This window comes from Rhinopithecus roxellana, chromosome 3 (assembly GCF_007565055.1).
Source record: "Rhinopithecus roxellana isolate Shanxi Qingling chromosome 3, ASM756505v1, whole genome shotgun sequence".
Taxonomy (NCBI): domain Eukaryota; kingdom Metazoa; phylum Chordata; class Mammalia; order Primates; family Cercopithecidae; genus Rhinopithecus; species Rhinopithecus roxellana.
The window spans coordinates 6,199,787-6,222,194 of NC_044551.1; the positions used below are offsets into that span (position 1 = coordinate 6,199,787).

General features: G+C 40.0%; 1 protein-coding gene across 2 annotated transcripts in view; it reads right to left on the reverse strand.

The window, feature by feature from the left end:
- Positions 1–22,408, reverse strand: part of RAB3C (RAB3C, member RAS oncogene family) — a 296,500-nt gene that overhangs the window by 16,144 nt on the left and 257,948 nt on the right. The gene's annotated exons all lie outside the window — the stretch shown is intronic.

Below are 22,408 nucleotides of genomic sequence, written 5' to 3' on the forward strand. Positions count from 1 at the left end.
GTCTCCCATTGTTATTGTGTGGGAGTCTAAGTCTCTTTGTAAGTTTCTAAGGAGTTGCTTTATGAATCTAGGTGCTCCTTTATTGGGTGCATATATATTTAGGATAGTTAGCTCTTCTTGTTGAATTGATCCCTTTACCATTATGTAATGGCCTTCTTTGTCTCTTTTGATCTTTGCTGGTTTAAAGTCTGTTTTATCAGAGACTAGGATTGCAACCTCTGCCTTTTTTTGTTTTCCATTTGCTTGGTAGATCTTCCTCCATCCCTTTATTTTGAGCCTATGTGTGTCTCTGCACGTGAGATGGGTCTCCTGGATACAGAAAATTGATGGGTCTTGACTCTTTATCCAATTTGCCAGTCTGTGTCTTTTAATTTGAGCATTTAGCCCATTTACATTTAAGGTTAATATTGTTATGTGTGAACTTGATCCTGTCATTGTGATGTTAGCTGGTTATTTTGCTCGTTAGTTGATGCAGTTTCTTCCTGGCATTGATGGTCTTTACATTTTGGCATGTTTTGCAGTGGCTGGTACCAGTTGTTTCTTTCCATGTTTAGTGCTTCCTTCAGGAGCTCTTGTAAGGCAGGCCTGGTGGTGACAAAATCTCACAGCCTTCATTTGTCTGTCAAGGATTTTATTTCTCCTTCACTTATGAAACTTAGTTTGGCTGGATATGAAATTCTGGGTTGAAAATTCTTTACGAATGTTGAATATTGGCCCCCACTATCTTCTGGCCTATAGAGTTTCTGCTGAGAGATCCACTGTTAGTCTGATGGGTTTCCCTTTTTGGGTAACCCAATCTTTCTCTCTGGCTGCACTTAACATTTTTTCCTTCTTTTCAACTTTGGTGATTCTGACAATTATGTGTCTTGGAGTTGCTCTTCTTGAGGAGTATATCTGTGGTGTTCTCTGTATTTCCTGAATCTCAATGTTGGCCTGCCTTGCTAGGTTGGGGAAGTTCTCCTGGATAATATCCTGCAGAGTGTTTTCCAACTTGGTTCCATTCTCCCCATCACTTTCAGGTACACCAATCAGATTTGGTCTTTTCACATAGTCTCATACTTCTTGGAGGCTTTGTTCATTTCTTTTTACTCTTTTTTCTCTAAACTTCTCTTCTCGCTTCATTTCATTCATTTGATCTTCAATCACTGATACCCTTTCTTCCAGTTGATTGAGTCGGTTACTGAAGCTTGTGTATTTGTCACATAGTTCTCGTGTCATGGTTTTCATCTCTATCAGGTTGTTTAAGGACTTCTCTACATTGGTTATTCTAGTTAGGAATTAAGTCAAATCTTTTTTCAAGGTTTTTAGTTTCTTTGTGCTGGGTTCATAATTCCTTCTTTTAACTCAGAGAAATTTGATTGTCTGAAGCCTTCTTCTCTCAACTCGTCAAAGTCATTTTCTGTCCAGATTTGTTCCGTTGTTGGCAAGGAGCTGCGTTCCTTTGGAGTGGGAGAGGTGCTCTGATTTTCAGAATTTCCAGCTTTTCTGTACTGCTTTTCCCCTATCTTTGTGGTTTTATCCACCTTTGGTCTTTGATGATGGTGACACACAGATGGGGTTTTGGTGTGGATATCCTTTCTGTTTGTTAGTTTTCCTTCTAACAGTCAGGACCCTCAGCTGCAGGTCTGTTGAAGTTTGCTCGAGGTCCACTCTAGACCCTGTTGCCTGGGTATCAGCAGTGTAGGCTGCAGAAGAGTGAATATTGCTGAACAGCAAATGTTGCTGTCTGATCATTCCCCTGGAAGCTTCATCTCAGAGGTGTACCCGGCCATGTGAGGTGTGAGGTGTCAGTCTGCCCCTAGTGGGGGATGTTTCCCAGTTAGGCTACTCAGGGGTCAGGGACCCACTTGAGCAGACAGTCTGTCTGTTCTCAGATCTCAAACTCCGTGCTGGGAAAATCACTACTCTCTTCAAAGCTGTCAGACAGGGACGTTTACATCTACAGAGGTTTCTGCTGCCTTTTGTTTGGCTATGCCCTGTCCCCAGAGGTGGAGTCTACAGAGGCAAGCAGGCCTCCTTGAGTTGTGGTGGACTTCACCCAGTTTGAGCTTCCCAGCTGCTTTGTTTACCTACTTAAGCCTCAGCAATGGCGGGTGCCCCTCCCCCAGCCTTGCTGCTGCCTTCCAGTTAGGTCTCAGACTGCTGTGCTAGCAATGAGGCTGTGTGGGGGTATGACCCTTCAATCCAGGTGCAGGATATAATCTTCTAGTGTGTCGTTTGCTAAGACCCTTGGTAAAGTGCAGTATTAGGGTGGGGAGTAACCCAATTTTCCAGTTGTTGTGTGTCATGGTTTCCTTTGGCTAGGAAAGGGAATTCCCTTCCCCATTGCACTTCCCAGGTGAGGCGATGCCTTGCCCTGCTTCAGCTCTCACTCGGTGGGCTGCACCCACTGTCCTGTACCCACTGTCTGACACACCCCAGTGAGATCAATTCAGTACCTCAGTTGGAAATGCAGAAATCACCCATCTTCTGTGTCGCTCACTCTGGGAACTGGAGGCTGGAGCTGTTCCTATTTGGCCATCTTGGCACAGATCTGAGCAGCTGTTTTTCAAGAAAGGTATTCTAATACCTTCCGGTGCACGTGAAGAACACGAACCCACACTTCCCAGCTGTGGTGCAGGCCTGATTTGCCGACATTCTTCTGTCCACTTTGCTCCCAGGAGGTCCTTAGAGCAAAGGAAGCCTCAGAGAAGGCTGGGGCCTTTTCGCATTGATACCCACAGGGCAGCAAGCAGGGCCTTAGACCATAAGTGTGCTGCTCACTGAGGGGCAGGCTCCAGGATGTCACTCTAGCACTTGAAGAGTACTGCAATGTCAGAACACCCCAAGGGACTCCGTTCCACATGTGACTGCACTGTGTTAACGGTAATAATCACAATTACAGTATTGTACACTTAATGACCTCTCTCCGCCCCTTTCTCCAGTGGATTACAACAATCTTATAGGAAACACTTGATTCATTTCCTCCCGTCAATAGCTACACCATATTGTGAAATGCCATTTGTTTTTATGAGATGTTCTGCGGCACTTGCTCTTTTTTAAACCCCAGGGAAACTTCTAAACACCGCTTCGGGCACTCTGATCTTTTAAACTTTACTTTGAAGGAAAAATCACAACTGATATATTTTTTTTTTTTCTGTAGAGAGGAAATAGCTACTAAAATCACACTGCAATAAATCATTTTCATCTCCAATTGTTAAAAATCTGTGATTTGTTCTTAAGTTTCTGAGAAAATCTTCTTTTTCCAGATTCTAGTTACAGTTACGTCTTGTCTCCCTTTTCCTGTGGAATTGGATGGTCCAGAGCTGCAAGGAAAGGTCATTCTACTACCGGTGGGTGACATTTCAGCCAGAAGTAGGGATTGCTGAGCAGCAGGACAAACTGGCATATTAGCTCGTCCTCTACTTGGCCCCAGCCCAGAGACAGGCTTTAGGAAGAGAAGTGGGAGGTAAGGCTTTTGATCAATTTGCCTGAAGAAGGGCCAAAATTGCAGACCAAAGCTGTAGAAAAGCAAGAACAGGAGCTCAGCCAAAGGCTAGTGCTACTAAAATTCACGGTATTTCAGCCCCTGAGTCCGTGTCTTTAGCCAGGCATGACAAGATGGTAGCTTTTTCCTGCCTCTGTTAGAATTCTGAAACTATGCACTGGTCAGTCTATGGCCTTAACAAATCCTGGTCCATAATATAAGAAGATGGACATTAGGGATGTACAAAGGTTAATCACCATGATCTAATTCCAGAACATTGTCATCACCCCCCAAAAGAAACTTTGTATCCAAAAGCAATCACTCCTCATTCCTTGACCACCTCCATACTCTGTGTGTTTTGCTCCCCAATTAGAATGTACATTCCATAGTGCTTCTCTATATCTCTAGAAATAGTAACATAGTACCCAGCATGAGCAGGTGTCTAGTAGATGTTGGCTAATGAAAGGATTTTTTTTAACTTCTGAAATTTTTGTGGGCATATAGTAAGTGTACATATTTATAACGTTAATTAAAGAATACATTTCTGTTAATTGGCTGGGAGAAGCAGTGGGGTAAATGGGGAAATAGAGAGAGAGGGAATGACTTTTCCTTTGTTTTTAGTTATGAAGTGATTAAACCAGTGAACAATTCTGTCAGCCACATTATTTTTAGATGGAGTTTACCAAGCATGGAATTTCACAAAATATCGTTTTGGTTTTGCCCTGTGGGAAATTTATGATATAAAACAAATTAAACCAGCCCTATTCACTCACAAGGAAAGACATATTTCTGAAAAAATTTGAAGAAATGCAAGATCATTATACTTCAACCCCTGAACCAAGAACTATTAAAGTGCTGAGAAGTCGATGTTCTGTCATATTGGTTTTAATACAGAGATCAGGATCATTTATGATTGGCAGAGTGGCTGCCTATATGCAAAGAGTACTAAGTGTTTTAAAAGAGTTGTTTTCTCTGAAATGGGTTAAATATATCCTTTGTAACTTCTTAACATTTCAATAGGCTTTCAATGATACAGGAGACAATTTCCAGTTCAGCCTATTTATGAACTGTCAACAAAAACATTGATAACTTCTGTCTGTTTAGGATTTTCAGGTTACAATAACATATGCATTATCAATCAGCAAGTTATTTTTGCTGTGAAGGATGCATATGAAATAGAGCAAATAGTGTAATACATTTTTAATTACTAGTGCCCAAACAAATGAAATTTCATTGTGATATCAAAGGATATGGAATCTTAAATGTAACTAACATTTATTAAGTATATACTATATGCACATACTATGCTAGGCACTTTTGCATTTATTTTCTAATCTTGTAACCAGCCCCATGAAGTAGGTGCCTTTACAAGGCTCATTTTACAGTTGCAAAAATGGTTGAGTCATACACTTGGTAAACCAGGACAAGATCTAAAATCTGACTCCAAAGTCCACACTCTTAATCTTTGTACGTGCCTAATGTCCATCTTCTTGTATTTTGGCAGTGTTCCATTCAAACATCATAGAGTAATAGCTGTTGGCTTCATTTACAAGTTCTTGGGGTTTCTTATCCTTTCTAATATGTACTAATGTCTGCCAATTCTTAAAATCAAGAAATTCTTCTCAAAGTCTATATCTAGCTCCTTTCAATAGTAACACAGCCTAGACACAGAACACTATGTGAAGCTTCATAAAAATAATTTTACTTTATACAGTGACAAATTCTGAAAGTTGTAATTAAATCATCCCTTGTCTTGATGAAGCTTGAATATGGAAAAGGAACTCTCTCCAGAAGCAGCTGGCTTTTTCACTGAACTCTCAAGGCAGAGGATGAGATGATGATGAATCCTTCTTAGGATGGCTACTTCCTTGTCAAATAAAGCCAAGCCGTGCAAATGCCAGTTAAGTAAAGTTAAAGGTAAAACAGAATAGGACATGGTACCTAGATTTAGTGGAGAAAACTATTCTAATGGCTTTCAGGGATGAAATATCGTGGGTTAGTCTGTTCACAGCTGAAGGCAGGTGTCTACAGGCATCAAATATCTTTGGGATTTGGGATTGAGACAAGAAAAAGTCATCCACTGAGAATAAAGTTATTAAGTGCCACAAAGTCCATGAGATTAGCCATCTGCAGAAGGAAGTCACTCCAAGATAGGATGAACAAACAATTTTCTGGTGAGAACAGCACACTTCTCAAAATCCATCAAGGGACTAGAGTGTCTCCCAAATTTCTCAGATGGAGGGTAAGACTTCTCTTTTATCAGTCATCTAATAAATGATAAAATTTCAAGGTAAAACCATCAAAAGAAAATGGAGTTGGTTTCTGTGAAGTCAAGAAAAAACAGAGTCAAGGATTGAGAGTATTTACTGCCCAGTATGGTCAAGGGGGAAATGAGAGGGTGCCTGCACTGAGCTGGGTGAGTATACAGGTTTACTTGCTCTGTATCCCAATAAGGAGCATTGTACTCACTCAATGGTATCCCTTAATGTCACATGCCTGGCACATAGTGAGAGCTCAATAGGATAAGAAATACATGAGTAGAAAAGGACCAAGGCAAGGAACAGACAGCTACAATTTGACTGGAGTGTCAAAGGGAGAATGCTAAGTGCAGCAAGAGACTGCAGGCACACCTAGGGTGATTTGAAATCCAGGAGGCCTGTGTAGAAGCACCCAATCTCTGCAGACTTTTCTCTCCAAACTGGATCAGATATGCCTGGAGTTAAGGAGGACTTTCCACTGAAGAGAAAAGGTAAAATGATCCCCACCATCCCCCACTGCCACCACAAACACCTATAGTCCTTACAAGAGGAGAATCCCAAAGTTCTTGCAAACTCTAAGCCCATTTTGGAGAGCTGCTGGGAATTCATGTAGCTGCATTGCCCTGCAGCAGGAGCACAAGGTATGCACTCCCCATACCTCACACCTCTTGAGCCAAGCTTCTGCAGCACAGCACCATCTTGAGACCAGAGCTACCTCTGGAGTCCACCTTTCTCTGGGGGACAGTAGCTCCTGCACCTCTCCAGCACTGGGACTCCATTTTAATTCCAACAAGCCGATACAGGTAGAATGCCACAACCCCAGCTGTGCAGAGCCTGGGTCCAGAATCAGCTACGACTCTGGTCCTGCACAGCAGGGAAACCAACTCCTGTCACTATACTTTCAGCTGGGGGAATAGTCTAGCAATCTTGCCCAGGGCAACTCTACTCTTGAGCCAGCCAAACTGCTACATGCCCTCCCCTAAATGGGAGAGGCCCTGAGTCTCTGAGCAGTTGATCTGCCCCTGGCCAGCAAAATGGCTATGTGACTGCGCTCAGGACATATAGGGAAATAGCCCTGTGACTAATGTGTGAAATGTGATTTTGCTCAGGACTCATGAGAAATAGCCCTGCAGTGCCCCTGCCCCCTGCAGACTTGGCTGTGGCCTACCCAATGGTTCTGCACTCTCCATCAGTACCTGAGAAACAGCCTTGCAGGTTGCCCCTGGTGGGCCTGCCCACAGGTCAACTGAACAGCCTTGCACCTGCATGTAGACTTGATAAATAGTTCCATGGGCCACTCCTGGCAGTCACAACTCTAGGTCAGACAAGCAATTGCAGGCTTGTGCCTGTGGCAAGAGTAACAGTACTATAGCTCCAACTCCAGTGAGCCAGACTCCAAGTTAGCTAGCACACTGTGTGCATATATATGCTTCCAATCTGAGAAACAGTCCAGCAACCCCAATCCTGACAAAGTCACACCGCTAGTGCCACAGACTCTCTCAGCCTAGACCACTGAGAAACTTGCTTATGCCACTATTATGCCTTATAGCTGAGGAAACTACATGGAGGGTACACTGTTGTATCCACCTAGAAGCAAGCCAATGTACTCTACCAAACCAATACCCTAAAACTCATTCATACGAAACCCACTTCATAAAATTAGGAGAAGTGACTTTACCAAGTGCATATAAATCAATGTAGGGACACATCAAACATGAGAAAGAAAGGAAACAAGACACTGTCAATCAGAAACAGCAATTCTCAAGTAATAGACCTCAATGATAAGAAAATGTGTGAAATGCCAGAAAAAAAATTCAAAACAATAAACTTAAGAACATTTACTGAGATGCAAGAGAGTATAGGCAATTCAATGAATTCAGAAAGACAATTCATGATTTGAATGAGAAATTCAACAAAGAGATGGATATCATTAAAAAGAACAAGACAGAAACCTTAAAGCTGAAGAATCCAATGAATAAAATAAAAAATTACCATTGAGAGCTTCAACAACAGATTAGACCAAGAGGAAAAAAGAATCTCTGAAGTTGAAGACAGGCCTTTTGAAATAATATAGGCAGGAAAAAAAAAAAAAAAAAAAGAAAGAAGATAAATTATTAAAGCCTGCAGGGCTTATGGGACACTACTAAGTGAACAAATATTTACATTTTGGGTGTTTTGGGAAGGAGAAAAGAAGGGAAAAGATGAGGATAGCATAATTAATAAAATCACAGCAGATAGAGAAAGCATCAAGTCACATATAAAGTAATCCTTATTAGATTAATAGTGAAATTCTCAGCAGAGACCCTATAGGACAGGAGGGAATGGAATAATATATTTAAAGTACCAAAAAACAATAACAACAAAAACAACAACAAAACACCTCCCAACCACAAATATTATACCCAGCAAAGCCATCCTTTAGAAATGAAGGAGAAATAAAATCTTTCACATAAAAGCAAAAACCAAGGAAATTCATCATTACCAGACTGGCCTTACAAGAAATGCTCAAGGAAGTCTTACATTTGGTAGTGAAAAGATGATAAATGGCATAATAAAAACATCTGAAACTATAAAACTCCCTAGTAGAGGCAACATATGAAAGAAAAAAAGAGAAAGGAATCAGGCCAGGTGCAGTGGCTCACGCCTGTAATCCCAGCACTTTGGGAGGCCAAGGTGGGTGGATCAACTGAGGTTGGGAGTTCTTGACTAGCCTGACCAACATGGAGAAACCCTGTCTCTACTAAAAATACAGAATTAGCCAGGGATGATGGTGTATGCCTGTAATCCTAGTTACTCAGGAGTTTGAGGCAGGAGAATATCTTGAACCCTGGAGGAGGAGGTTGTGGTGAGCCAAGATTGCACCATTGCACTCTAGCCTGGGCAACAAGAATAAAACTCCATCTCAAAAAATAAATAAATAAATAAAAACTTATCATTACAGACAGGCACCCAACCACAAAAATAAATAATAACAGAGGAAATAAGAAACAAAAGATACATAAAACAACCGGGAAACAATCAGTAAAATGACAGGAGTAAAATCCTCACCTATGAAATAATAACCTTGAATGTGAATGGCTTAAATTCTCCATTTAAAAGACATAAGCAGGCTGAATAGAGTAAAAAAAAAAATCAAGGCCTGATTATATGCTACCTAAAAAAAACTCACTTCATTTATAAAGACACACATAGACAAAAGGTGAAGGATTGGAAAAAGATGTTCCATTCAAGCAGAAACCAAAAGTAAGCAGGGATAGCTAGCCTTATATCAGTAAAAAAAAAAAAAAAAAAAAAAAAGCTTCAAGTCAAAAGTTATAAAAAGAGACAGAGGATTCTGTATAATAATAAAAAGATTGAGTCAACAAAATAGCATACCACTTATAAATATATATGCACCTGACACCAGAGCACCCAGATACATAAAGCAAGTATTAGATGTGAAGGGAAAGATAGACCCCGGTGATATAATAAATAATATAATAGTTGGGAATTTTAACACTCCACTATCAGCATTGGATCATCCAGACAGGAAATTAACAAAGAAACATCAGATTTAAACTATGCCACAAACCAAATGGACCTAACAGACATTGATAGAACATCTCACACAACAGCTGCAGAATACATATTTTTTTCATCAGCACATAGAACATTCTCCAGGATTGACCATATATTAGGACACAAAACAAGTCTTAACAAATTTTTAAAAACTAAAATTATATTCAGCACCTTACCTGACCACAATAAAATAAAATTAGATATTAATACCATGAGGAACATTTGAAACAATACAAATGCTTGGAAATTAAACAATATGCTACTGAATGACAAGTGGGTGAAGAAAGAAATTAAGAATAAAATACTAATAAAAGATTAATGAAACAGAAAGGTTTTGTGTGTGTGTGTGTGTGTGTGTGTGTACAAATCTCATTCTGTCCCCAGGCTGGAGTGCAGTGGTGCAATCTCGGCTCACTGCAAGCTCTGCCTCCCGGGTTCACGCCATTCTCCTGCCTCAGCCTCCTGAGTAGCTGGGACTGCAGGTGCTCGCCACCAAGCCTGGCTAATTTTTTGTATTTTTAGTAGAGACGGGGTTTCACAGTGTCAGCCAGGATGGTCTTGGTCTCCTGACCTTGTGATCCGTGTGCCTCGGCCTCCCAAAGTACAGGGATTATAGGCATGAGACACCGTGCCCGGCCAAAAAGGTGTTTTTATAACACAATAAGCAAAATTGGCAAATCATTAGCTAGACGAAGAAAAAACAAGATAAGACCTAAATAAATAAAGTCAAGAAACAAAAAGAAGACATCAAAATGTATACCACAGAAATATAAAGGATCATTAGAAACTACTATGGACAACAATATGCCAATACATTTGAAAACCTAGAGGAAATGAATGAATTCCTGCACACATACAACCAATAAGGATTGAACAAAGGCCAAGTGTGGTCGCTCATGCCTGTAATCCCAGCACTTTGGGAAGCCAAGATGGATGGACCACTTGAGTTCAGGAGTTCGAGACCAGCCTGGCCAGCATGGTGAAACCCCATCTCTACTAAAAATATAAAAATTAGCTGGGCGTGGTGGTGGGCACCTGTACTTCCAGCCACTTGGGAGGCTGAGGCAGAAGAATCACTTGAATCTGGGAGGTGGAGGTTGCAGTCAGCTTACATTGTGCCACTGCACTCCAGCCTGGGCGACAGAGTAAGACCTTGTCTCAGGAGAAAAAAAAAAAAAAAAAAAAAAAAGACTGAAACAAGAAGAAATAGAAAACTTGATCAGACCAATAACAGACATTTCTCAAAAGAAGACATAAAAATGGCTGGGCACGGTGGCTGATGCCTGTAATCTCAGCACTTTGGGAGGCTGAGATGGGCAGGTCACTTGAGGTCAGGAGTTTGAGACCAGCCTGGCAAACATGGCGAAACTCCATCTCTACTAAAAATATAAAACTTAGCCAGGAGTGATGGTGCACGCCGGTAATCTCAACTACTTGGGAGGCTAAGGCTGGAGAATTGCTTGGACCTGGGAGGCAGAGGCTGCAGTGAGTCGAGATCGCACCCACTGCACTCCAGCCTGGGTGACAGAGTAAGACTGAGTCTCAAAAAAAAAAAAAAAAAAAGACATAAAAATGGCCAGTGAATGTATCAAAAAATGTTCAGCATCAACAATCATCAGAGAAATGTTAATCAAAACCACAGTGAGGTATCATCTTACCCTAGTTAGGATGGCTATTATCAAAACACAAAAAGTAACAAATGTTGGTGAGGATGCAGAGAAAAGAAAACTCTTATACACTGTTGGTAAGAATGTAAACTAGTACAACCACTATGGAGACCAGTATGAAGGTGTCTCAAAAAAACTGCAAATAGAACTACCATAGGCTCTAACAAACTCACTACTGAGCATTTATTCAAAGAAAAGGAAATCAGTATATCCAAGAGACATCTGCACCCTCATGCTTATTGCACCATTACCAGCATTACTCACAATTGCCAAGACATGGAATCAACTTAAGTGTCCAAAAACGTATGAATAGATTAAAAAATGTGGTGTATATACACAATGAAATAATACACAAGTATAAAAAAATGAAAGCCTGTCATTCATGGCAATATGAGTAGAACTGGAGGACGTTATATTAAGTGAAATAAGCAGGAACAGAAAGTTAAGCAGTACATATTCTCAATCACATGAGGAAGCTAAAACAAGTTGATCTTATAGTGGTAAAAAGCAATCAGAGGATACTAGACATTGAGAAGGGTGTGGGGGAAGGGAGGCATAAGGAGATATTTGTTAAAGGATACAAAATTACAGCCAGATGAGGGATGTAAGTTCTAGTGTTCTGTATGACTGTAGGATAACTGTAGATAACCATAATACATTGTATAGTTTCAAATAGCTAGAAGGAGAATATTGAACATTCCCAGCACACAGAAATGATAAATGTATGCTAATTACCCTGATCTGACCACTATACATTATATGTATAAAAAATTCACGATGTATTCCATGAATATGAACCATAATAATTTGTAAAAAAAATTAATTTAATTAAAAAAATAAAGAAATATATGAGTGAACATGATTAGATTCCCTTTTCTTTGATATGGAACCACTAAGAAACCATATTAAATTGATATCCTTTCTAAGGGTATTTTTTCTATTGATTAAAGGATACACTGATTATCTAACAGTAATATTACCAACTGTGTGACATTTACATTTCGCAGAGCATAATAAAAGGCATTTTAAATTAGAAATCTGTCCTCTGTGAGTTTGGTTAGTGTGATTTGTTCCCCTACTGTTCCCTGCCCTAATAATTTTACTCTAGGAGAAAGGAAATAACACTGGCCAGTGTGCAAAGCTGATGAACAGAGGTGGTTTCTGCCAGCTGCATCCAAGTACAGATTACATGTGAGAAAATCATCCTTGATTTCAGCTTTTTCAGCTCTCAACACTTAGCAGATTAATTAATTCCAAATCCAAATGCTGCAGTTTGTATTTCTTATATCTGACTTTAATTTTGGTAAATAATACTGCTATTTATGCTTTTTTTGTTTTTAAAAATACAAAAAATGAAGCTGGCAGTTTATACAAATTTTGGTTACATGGACCTGGATTAATTTTTAAACATTTCACAAAATGTGTTTGCGAGTTTGTGTGAATGAGAAAAGGGCACAACTTGGAAGATCGTTCTAAGAGAAGGAGCAAAGATGAGGTTCTGAGCCAAATCCAGATAAGAACAATGAGGGCTAGACAATTTTGTGAGATGGGACAGGAGACATGTAAACATAAGGTTTGTTAGAGGATAAGCTTTGATCCACAAATAATAGACAGTGGGGCTTTGGAAGCTCTTTATAATGAAGAAGGGCACTTTGCATATTGGCATCCCTTGGAGCTGTGAGAATTACAAGAATGGAGAAACTCAGGGGTCAAAGGTTGGTAAGATCTGGATTAGTAAGAAAGAGTATAGGAAAGAACACCTAGATTAGTAGAGTTGCTTAAGGAAGGCAATTAGTAAAATAGGGTCTTGCCAGAGTCTTAGTAAAATAGGGATTTGCCAGAGTCTCGAGAGTTTATTCACTGGGGAATGTGAGAAACATAAGTAGAGGTTTAGAAGAAGGGCAACATGAAAAAAAAGAGGAAGTGGAGTTTATCTCTCAACGATGCTGCATGGGTGGGGTTTCATGGATTGGATAACCATATCATTTGTTCTCCAAACTGAGTCACTTTTGAGATTGAAACGGGATGCTATTAATACTTACACTGGGAAATGAACACAAATCAGGACTGTCCTGAGCAAACTGGGATGCATGGTCACTTTATTCATAAGGAACGGACACTTTCTGAGGAGTGAATTTCAGCTGCCAGAAGGGAGAGCGGAGATCCATAAGACTATGAAATAAAGATCAGGTTAACAGGAACTGGGAAGCACAAAGGAGACAAGGACCAGGGCAAACAGCAGTCCCTTCCCTTCCCAGCCCATGGATATGACCACACCTAAACCAACCCAAACACATGAAAATGTACACTGTTGGTTTATTTTATACCTCCTGGGAATACTTAGCCTAAAAGAATGTGAGCCTGGGGATATAATGGTAGGCTGGCAGTGCTTCTCCTCAGAGCTGTGTGCAGATAGGTACCTAGAACATTTTAGTAGCATCACTGGGACTCCTGCTAAACCCAGAAGCTGGCAATTTTCATTCTTTGAGAAATACTACAATTAAGAGTTAAATAAATCTTTAAAAGCTGCTGAAGAACAGAGTTAATGCATATTTGGAACAGGTGGTTTGAGTTTTTAAAAATAGGCTTTAGGGCAATGTTATCCTCATTAGAGTTTCTGGCTGCACAACCTGGCTTTACTACAGAATTGTTTTTACAGGGGTAAGAGGGAAATGATTAAAACTGAAGGAAAAAACCATCATCCTTCATTAAAGTGAAATGGCTGGAGGCAAACATTACAGGTCTGAGCTCAACAGAAAAGCTTTAAGATAGCCAAAGTGGGTGCATGCCCACCACTAAGGCTGTCCATGTTTCTCTGGCTTTGGAGCCCAACTTACTGAATGATCCTTGGCAAGCTGGACTGAAACTGTAATGATAGGCTGAAGTCTATGAAATGAAATTAGCTATAAATGTGTGTGCACCACCAAACCATTAAATCAGCCATGGTCTTTTGCTAAAGAGAAGGTTAACAATGCAGACATAGGTAGCCACAATGGCCAGTTTTTAATGATGTTCTTTACTTTTTTGTACTAATTTCTTGTGTTATCAAAAAGACATTGAATGAAGGCAACTCTTAGAAATCTATTTCGATTTCATTAAAAAGAAAGGGGTGGTCGGTCACCTGCTCTATGCAATATGCAGTTGTCTTTTTCTTCCTAAAGAGGCTCCAAATTCCCACTGTCCTCCTACGTGTATCACTTCATGGATCATTTGTTGATCAATACTTATCAAAGCATTTAAACAGTAATTTACTGTCATATTTAAAATTATGGATTCCATTGCTTAGATTTAAGACTAGTTCTTTCAACGTATTTTCTAGATCTTGTCCCATTTGCCTTCATGACTATCCACCTAAGTATTTCCACTCTCCTGACTCTCTACTCTCTGACTTTTCTGGGTGTCTTCCCTTCTGCCTGTTAGTGTGTTGATTTTACTCCCAAATTCTCCCGCCACAATGATTTTAATCTGTTCCTCAGGCTAGATACTTACATCATCTTTTATGCCTCTAATTTCTAGTTTGTATCCCCAATGCCACGGCTTGGATTAGGTCTGTGGTCCTCAACTTTAACACAATTGGATGATACATGGTGAGGGCCTAAATCAAGGGTTCTCAACCATGGCTGTAAATTAGAATCACTTAAGGAGCTAAAAACACTCATGTTTGTACCTCAGCTTCAGAAATTCTGATTTACTTAATTTGTGTGTGTGTGTGTGTGTGAGAGAGAGAGAGATGGAGTCTGTGCCATGGTTTTTAAAATGCTACCTAGGAGGGTTGAATGTACAGCCAGGGTGGGGAACACCTGCTTTAGGCCTTGCCATAATTTACCCAATAGCATCAGCTTCTTACTGGAATCTCTGCTTCCTGACCTTACCCTCCAGTCTATCCTTTAGCCAGTGGTCTCCAAACATATGTTGTTTTATAATTCTTAGTTTCAAAAAAAGATTCAGTACTGCCCTAATACATGAATATTTTGTAAATTATATAATGTACTATTCCAGTAGTACATAATAAAACATACCCAATAACTGAAAAAAAATTGAGACACAAATAAATAGAGCTATTAATATTTTCTTTTTGTATTCCTGCTGATCTTAAACTCCCTAATTTCTGGCATATTCCCAGTGTAATTGATCCAAAATGAAATCTGATCTTGTTACTCCAGTGTTTAAAACTTAGAATCCTCAGCATGTATAGGACGAAGCCCGAGTTTTTCATTCTTTCAAACAAGGTTCTCCATGATATATGATGTCAACTTTTCCAGGCTTAGATCCCTCCAGAATACTATTTATTATGCCTAGAGAGACCATCACCTGTTTGTCTACCTATCAAAATCCTATTCATACTTCAAGACTTGGTTGAGACATTGTCTCTGCAGTGTGCCCTTTCTCAGAGCCTCCACACAGGGACATTCTTAATCTTTTAAGCTCCTCTAGCACTGAGTCCATGCCTCTATTACAACAATTACATGCTGTCTTTTGAAAGTCTTTGTTTATGTGTCTCTCAGACTCTCCTTTGAGGTGACAGAAGTTTGGTCTTATTGTTTCCTAACTCTTAATGCCTGGCCAATAGTTGGTGCTCAATAATACTGAATAAATGAATAAATTAGTAAATAAATAAAGTCCCGTAATATATTCATGAGTTCTATTTTGAAGTGTCTATCTCCTGCCCCCCAAAAGAAATAAACTCCTAGTGTGACCCCACTGCAGTTTAAGAAGAGAATCTTTGGCTCATTTATTTCAGCTCAGTGGTTGTTAGCAATTCCAAGTGGACTTTGCTAAATTCACATTGGTCCTAATAATTACGCTCTGTTGCATAACCTCATACTCCTCTTCTGATCCCCAATAGCCTTCTGTAAAATGTGTGCACCTATTGGCCACACGGGGACTAGACTAGGGTGCATGAAAGCTTCAGCATGAATCCATCCTGGAAGACCAGCTCCCTGTGGCCGGGCAGCACGAGTCCCACCATGAAGGGTGGAACCAATTACAGCTTCCTTCTGCTGGCTCTCTGGGCTAATCTGCCTCTTGTTTTTTCTGTATATCAGTGGTTCTCAATCATGTCTACACATTGGAATAAACTGGGACTTACAAAACATACTGTTGTCTGGGTCCCAGCCCAGAGATTCCAATTTAGTTGGTTTGGGATGCAGCTTGGTCACCAGGATTTTTAAAAGCTTCCCAACCTATTGAAATTTGTAGCCAAGATTGAGAACCCTTACTCTATGTCCAATCTTCCTTCTAGATTTGTTTCCTTGTCCCTGCCTTGGGTTTTCCTTATTTTATTATTATTATTATTTGAGAAATAAGCAAGGTCCCCTCAATGTGCTGAGGCCTAGCAGTGACTCCTGATATCCCTGCGATTCCCAATATCAGCAGTCTCAATGTAACAAACAAGCAAATAAAATAGCACACTCTCTAACACCTTGGTTTTTAGTCATTCAGATGAGAACTGCCCTAAGTAGTTCTGATTATAGCTTCCCTGAAGTGGTGCTCTAAAGGTAATGAAAAATTGCTGTACAATTCAGTGGTAATCATCTCAGCACAATTTGGACATAGAGTGAGACACCAAGAATTTCCAGAGGTTTCTTATAAAGCACAGCACACTTAGCTAAGGCGTTTTTCAGTGTATTAGTTGGGGAAGTTCCAGAAAGCTGAGCACATTTTGAAAAGAGAAATTATGCATTTGAGTAAGGTTAATTTAGGATAATTTATCCTTTGTAATCATCTAGTTATTTTCTGGCATCTTCCATTGGATTGTGTGGAACACTGAAAGATTGTGGGGTCCAAGGTCAGAGTTTAAATAGGTTTACCAGTTACATATGCCTTATCTTCCTCCTGGACTTTAAGATAGAAAACTGAATTCAGTTAAGACCTATTGTGGGCTGGGCACAGTGGCTCATGACTATAACCCCAGCACTTTGGGAGGCTGAAGTGGAGTGGGAGGATTTTTTGAACAGGAGTTCCAGATCAGCCTGGGTGACATAGTGAAGATCCTGTCTCTCAAAACATAAAAAGGAATTAGCCAGGCATGGTGGTGCGTGCCTATATTTCCAGCTGCTTGGGAGGCTGGGATGAGAAGATTGCTTGAGTCCAAGAGGTCAAGGCTGCAATGAGCTATGATCATACTACTACTGCACTCCAGCCTGGGCAACAGAGCAAGATCCCATCTCTCTCTCTAAAAAAAAAAAAAAAAAAAAAAAAAAAAAAAAAAAAAAAAGACCTATTGCGTGACTGAAGATTGTACTTGTACCAAGGGTATGATGACTGAAGTGGAGCTTGGTGGTTATGGAAGGTATGATGCTGCTATTACAATTTTTCCTGGTGGAAACTGTATAAATAAAACTTGGTTGCTTATGGCCAGAGCACATGGATCCAGAAGTTCAGGGCTTCCACCACCATACGATTTCACAATGCAGTCAATGCCTTTCTCTCCCTTACCAGGGTTGGTAGTGAGAGACTAGGGTGATTTAAACTGAAAGGTTCATAGGAGTGAATTAGAGAATCCTAGAGTCAGAGTTCCCAAATCAGGCATGCTGGGGTCATTCAGGCTCAGCAGAAATCAAGAGCATAGTTCGTAAAATCCAAGGAGATAGACTTTTCTGGCTAGGTTATAATGTTTCAGTCACTTCAGTCATCTTGTCTCTGAGAGTGGTGCCACAACAGACGATATAGCATGGTCAATACACCTAAATTCTTATGCTTGGTGACACAGAAATATCGCACAGAATGCAAACTTCCTCCGTTAGCCATGGTAGATCTGACTGCATTGATTTATCTAGACCTTTGGGAAGTAATTATATGTCCTGCCTGCACCACCTTCCACTTTCAGAGATAATTGGTTCCATTAGTATATTCTTTGTTAGGTGAAAGAATATCCTTTTTCATTTGTCTTAAATTTATCTCTTTCTACTTCAAGAGACTATTTCCTTGAAGAAATTGTTAAATTAAGCCAGTATTTATCAAATCAATATGTTTCAGAGTATACAGACATAGAATGTGTCTTTTCGTCAGTCTTCATTTTCCAAAAAGAGAAGTAACTACCCATTCATAGAACTTCGTGCCTTTCTTTTATCCTCTGAGTTACACTCAGCCCTATTTACATATTCATAATATTTGAGTCTATTTCTGATACACAGTCCACACGTTAAGCTCCGTGAGAGGGAAGATACACGTTTTATGACTCTGCAGTATTATTATATATATTTGTCAGATGAATAATCAAAAGAGCCATTAAATCGGAAAAGAAGGGAAGATAAATTACAGAGCTTAGAAAAATGGCAAAATATAAGAATATTTTGTACTTTCAGAAATTCTCATGGGGTTCTGTGCTGGACAAGGGGGAAGGGTACAGGGGATGAATCTGGAATTCAGTAATACACATGTTCAGAGGCCGTTATGGTAATTGTTTGAAGGGAAAGAATTGGGAATGCTATATGTTACTTGTTTTAGGAAGAAATATTAATGCAAATTAAAAACACTTTAAGATTGGCTCCTTATAAATTATTAATAATGACTTCTCCCAGAAGCAATTTTAGTTTCTCTGCAGTCTTTGGTTCTCTGACTACATTTTTGGAAAACAGGAGTTTCTGCATTTTCTGCCCTTTCAGAGTTTGTAATAATGGTTCAAATATTCTTTCACCTGTGGTTTCAAGGCAATACAAATCCATTCTCCTCTATAAATTTCTTTCTTTGTTCTTATTCCCAGATAAATTACTTCTATTTTAGGAAAATCTATCTTTAATTGTATCTCCAAATTTTTTTCTTATTTAACACAGTATTTGTACATTTAAAACTTAAATTATGAGATTGTACATACATAAGTACCATACTATACATTTAATATAAAATTTAAAAACATTCTTATATATTGTTATAGGTACCTACATATAGACTAACTGTTAAAACATGCATGAAGGCCAGGTGCGATGTCTCACGCCTGTAATCTCAGCACTTTGGGAGGCAGAGGTGGGCGGATCACAGGGTTAGGAGATTGAGACCATCCTGGCTAACACAGTGAAAGCCCATCTCTACTAAAAATACAAAAAAATTAGCCAGGCATGGTGGCACATGCCAGTAGTCCCAGTTACTTGGGAGGCTGCGGCAGGAGAATTGCTTGAACCCAGGAGGCAGAGGTTGCAGTGAGTCAAGATCGCACCACTACACTCCAGCCTGGGTGACAGAATGAGACTTCATCAAAAAAAAAAAAAAAAAGAAAAAAAATGCATGGGAAAATAACAACAGCTATAGGGTAATGTTCAGCTCTGGCAGCAATTCCCTACCCTCTCCAAACACTCACTTCCCACAAAAGCCAGTGTTCTAGAAATTTAGTTGTATAAAAGTCACAAAAATATTTGTTAAAAATGTAGATTCTAGCCTTCAACTTCAAAAACTCTGATGCAGCAGGTCTGAGTTGCGTTGTGAATGTGCATTTGAAAAAGAACCCCAGCCGATTCAGCTGCAGATGATTAGACCACTACTTTAAATCAGAAGTACTGAATATGCACAGATGGCAGGTGGATGTTGGCGCCTGAAGTGCCAGCGTCAGGTCAAGCCTGGAACATGATTTCGCAGTCATTAGTCTGGAGGTGGAGTTAAAACCTTGGAGGGGATGGAAACATCCAAGGGAGGGTGTAGAGAGAGAGGAGAGGTGGACTGAGGATAGAAAGCCAGAGTGCAGGAGACAGAAAAAGAAGGAGGAGTCTACCAAGGAAACTAAATGCAAGTCTGGAGAGGGAGGAGACGAACAGAGAGCACCATGTCATAAATGCTGACAAGGCAGCATTCAGCAAGGAGAGGTAGGTGCTCAAAGGATCAAATGAAACAAAATGGAAGGGGAAAGCCAGAAAAAATGCTCTTTGTCTGTGTAGTCTGTCTCCGGCACTACAATGTTTGCTCCTAGAAGGCAGGGTTATTTGTCATTGCATTCCCAGTAACTGGCATATTGTAAACACTTAATAAATGCTTGGTGAACTAAACTGGATTGGGACTGACAGCTGCCATATAAGAATTTTTAAAGAGCTCCATTACAACTTGGTTCCATCCAGGACCCTCATTAGGATGAGCAAATGTTGTCCAGATAAAACAATCCACAATGGAGAATTAATTGCAACCAGATCGATAAAGCAGTTATTTTGAGTCATCTGCCAAGATGTGGTAATGACATTTAAAAAACAATGTGCAACCTTTGTGTGTATGTGATGGTATTCTGAAGAATAAAATGTACAAGTAATTAAAAAACAAAGCAAAGACCTTTAAAATCTTTAAATTTAAATTGTGAGAGCATTTTAAAGAAATGCAAATGGTCTCTCATGATCATTTGTAGAAGCATGTGTAGCCATGAGGAGAACAAGCCACATTAAATGAGGTAAATGACTCTCCAAGAATGCACATGTGTTGGTTGCTATGACAACAGCTGGGTTTTATTGAACGGAGAGCAAAAAATCAATTAGAAACCACTGGAAGAAATCGAACAGGAACATAAAACATTCTGCCTCACAATTTCAGGAACTTTGCTACATCTGTGTACTGAATGGAAAGGGTTTGTGTGCACGTCAGTCGATGGAGCAGTAGGAAAGACACCCTCTTGATGCATTTCCATCATCCTAACATCCCCTTTCACAACCTGGTCTTCTAAATATCCAAGTAATTTATTAGAGTAGTAAAAAATTTAGCCAGTTGCCTGCCTCCTATGTATCAATGACATTAAACAATTCTTGGCTTGGATATACATATATTTTTTGAACCAGTTTTCATTTTTATTCACAGAGACAGCCTACATCTGTGTAGCAGTATTTTCCCCAACCTGGCATGTGCCCAGCTAGTTAAGAAAACACAGGAAGACAGGGGAGAGACCGTCTTGGGAAGCCAATCTGCCAACCCTCTCCCAGGTTTCCTCCCTCTCTTTCTTTGGGGATCTACTATTCTCCATTCTTATCTTTCCTAAGATAAGGAGGTCCTAAGAGGATTAAGAAAAAAAAATTATCATTTTTTTCAGACTCCTCATATTGTTTAATCGGTAGACTGGGAAGAGGCCCTGTGACAGAGATGATAACTTCAAATGCAGCCACAGGAGACCATACACCAGCCACGTAACTTTCTTCTGGGTGGCTCTAAGAATATTTGGTGGAAGGGTTCTTGTGGCCATCCAGGGATAGATTTTAGTCTAAGGAACTCATTAAGCTCATGAGAAATGGTTAAGCTTTCAGAGTGAACTGTACTTAGTTCAGCTATGAGATGATCAAGAGGAAGAGTAACTCAATGAGAGGGCCTTTGCTTTTCTGACTCATGTTGCACAACACCAGCAGATTAATCCCAAAGCATCCCCTTTATAACAGTGTTTTTCTTTCTTTTTTCTTTTTTCGATTTTTTTTTTTTTTTTTTTTTTTTTTTTTTTTTTTGAGGCAGAATCTCACTCTGTCTCCCAGGCTGGAGTGCAGTGGCGCGATCTCGGTTCACTGCAAGCTCTGCCTCCCAGGTTCACGCAGTCCTTCTGCCTCAGCCTCCCCAGTAGCTGGGACTACAGGCGCCCGCCACTACGCCTGGCTAATTTTTTGTATTTTTAGTAGAGACGGGGTTTCACCGTGTTAGCCAGGATGGTCTCAATCTACTGACCTCGTGATCCGCCAGCCTTGGCCTCCCAAAGTGCTGGGATTACAGGCATGAGCCACTGTGCCCGGCCTATAACAGTGTTTTTCAAATTATAGATTGAGACACATTACTGCTTCCGGGGATCAACTTAGTGGGTTGGGACCACCATTTAAGAAAAAAGAAGAAAGAAAATTAAGACAGAAAACAGAGTGAATCTCATCAAGTAAAGTTAAAATGTGTTTTGTGAAACTTTTGTTTCATTCTCTCTCTACATATGTAAGTACTGGGATGCTAAATTGAAAGTATTTCTTACTGCAGGTCCTGACCAAAAAGGTTAAAAGTCAAACTCTTCTTTGCTAAGCATGCCTCAGTATTTTCAGTGGTCTACCATAAACAAACAAACAAACAAACAAACAAACAAAAAAAAAGAATTCCAACTTCTTCACCTCTAGGATTGAAGTTGTTCCCCAAATCCACAACTCAGTTCTGCAACTTTATGCTAGGTTCTCACTTTTCTATTCACTATCATTTCACCTTATGCTCATCTCAATGTCCATGAATCACTGTGTCCCTTACTCATAATGCCTCATCTCCTTTGTAGCAAATTCTACTCTCCTTTAGAGACCATTCAAGCTGTATCTTGCCATTTCACCCATAAGATCTCCATCTCCTCTCATCACTCATCTCTTCCTCTTAGAGTATTCATTTCCACACCTGATGTCCCCAAGAGCCCTCTCTGCCTTGCTCTTTATCTTCCTCTGATCACACTACACTCCTACATCTCCTTCTGGCAATGTTTTTCCCCTTCCTGTGTCTGCCTCCCTCTCCCTGTTGCTTTCCTGTTGGCGTCTGCCTTGCAGCTTACCTCCTCA